The sequence below is a fragment of the Sycon ciliatum genome, chromosome 2 (assembly GCF_964019385.1).
Source record: "Sycon ciliatum chromosome 2, ocSycCili1.1, whole genome shotgun sequence".
Taxonomy (NCBI): Eukaryota; Metazoa; Porifera; class Calcarea; order Leucosolenida; family Sycettidae; genus Sycon; species Sycon ciliatum.
In genome coordinates, this window is record NC_088644.1 from 10405660 (window position 1) to 10408052 (window position 2393).

Below are 2393 nucleotides of genomic sequence, written 5' to 3' on the forward strand. Positions count from 1 at the left end.
CATGCATGCGACTTGTTGACTGCCCGATTTGTAACTTGTCCACCATCAATACAATACATGTACCTGGCCGTATAGAATGTCCCTGCAAGCACCACACTACACTCCAATCAGAATCCTACCACAATGTACTCGAACTGCTTTATGATTCGAACATATTTTGACCTCGGGCAGTTCACCCCATAATTATAAGGCCCTTTAATAGGGGTGAACTGTGTGAGGTAGAAATATTCCCTGTCCTAGGCTAGTCCTAGGGTTTTAACAGAGGAAGTACAATGCTGTGAAGTGTGATTGAGTTGTGAATTATTTGCAGTGTGCAGGGAAAGCGCATGTGTGCTCGCCACTTCTCTTTGAGTTATGAAATAATTGCATTATGCCTCACCCCTATCATGTACTATTAGACTAATTTAGGGCGCGTTCGAATTGTCTTCATCAACTGTTCTAACAAATTTTATAAAGAGATTAGTTGAAGTGTCCCATTAGAACGGTTTCTATCATTTTAGAGTTTTTCAGTGGAATTGTCATGGCGATGATAACGTCCGATCAGATCGACCATCTCCACGTACTACGTGACGTAGCTATTCCAAACTCTTCGAAACTAATCCACCTTCCCATCGGATGAGTTTCGAGGAGCTTCGTTTTTCTGAAGAGGCCAATAAGGCCACCTCTTCAGAAAAACGAAGCTCCTCGAAAAGTCAAAGAGTGACAATTCGAACGCGCCCTTAGAGTCCAAAGTGCGCAATGGCACGTACCGTATTCATCTGAAACGGCGGGTCGGGTTTTCCTCACTCTTGACAGGCTGGGAGATGATGATGATGATGACTTTTTGCTCTATTTCGCAAATCCAAACGGGAGTTTCTTCCCAATGGCAGGGTAGCGAAGAGATAAGGTGTACATGTATACAGTCGTCCCTCTCTAATCCAGCACTTTATAAACCAGCACCCTCGATAAACCAGCACAATTTTCAGTAGCCAAAATGTCCTCTTCATGCACATTGCAACAGTACATCAGATTTGTTAATCCAGCACCCTCCCTAATCCAGCAGATTTTCCGTAGCACAAATGGTGCCGGATTATAGAGGGACCACTGTATAAGGAGAGGGAAGAGGCATGAATCTAGTATTAGTTACCATTGCTACTTACCACAAACCAGACACGTGGTATTCTGTGACTCGTGAGAAAGGGAAGAGGTGTATGCAACATAATAATTATTATTTACATGGATGCATTGGAAATGATAGTCAGCAGGAGTACTAGAGGTCTAGTCTACGAATCCAGTGTCAAACATGGCTACTGTTGAACACGGAACACGACAGGCACAGTTGGTGACGTATCATGGCAGTATTAGTTACCGCTTCAGATTTGAAGGTCTCGAACGTGGTGCTGATCCTGCTGGAGCGGACGTTTTCGGGTAATCTGGTCCATTTATCTGTATAGCGCTGAAGGTATACCTCGATTCGACAGCGTTCATTCTTGCAACTGGAAGACTGAGCCCATCCTGCTGCTGAAGCCGGTAGGTTTCTCGGGTCATTTGCGGAGTCAGTAGACTACATTGTAGTTGCGTGACGGACTGCGATGTCTGACTGTGTACTGTGTACTGTGTGTAGGCTCTTCCACATGAGAGCTAAAGTGTACATTCCTGTATCTTGTTACTTCTGGCGGAAGTGTTCTGACACTTGGAAAACTCCCTGCCGGGTCAGCAGAGGTTCAGCTGAGTGTTGAGAAGGTTTCATTGTCCAGGATAACCACCAGTAGAGTCTATGAGCTTCACCAACAACCAGAAAAGGCACAAGCCCACTAAATAGCAATGCAGGTGCTACGTGTAGGTGCTATGCATAATGTTAGCAGTGAGACTGAGAGATACAGTGCTGGCAACTGAAATCCGACCCCCTTGCCGGCGCGCCGCGCCGCCAAGGGGGTCGGATTTCAGTTGCCAGCACACTACATGTTGGGTATACATGTACATGTACATGTAATGATGATGTATACCCAACGCGGCACCAAAGTGTGAGAGCCTGGAACCGCTATGTGTACAGTATGAAGTATGATGATGATTGTGTATGTCACAACGCTTATGACTAGTCAAGGCTTATGACTTTATAATTATTACTTGTATGTAGTATCCCTGCCTTGCTAGTACTGAACTGTAAGCTGACTACTGCACTTGAGAACGGTTTTATTCACAACACCATGAAGTAAGACGCAAAGCAAAAAAGACAACCCAGTTTCGGAAATAAATAGAACACTCAATTGAATTATATAATTGAACGCAAAAGCTTCACAAGAAATCGTTACCTACAAGTAGGGGTGAAACAATTATACCAAATACTCGAATACTCGCTCGGTTTTTTCAATAATAGAGAGGTTTTGCATTCCGAATTTCGGAATTATTTTCGG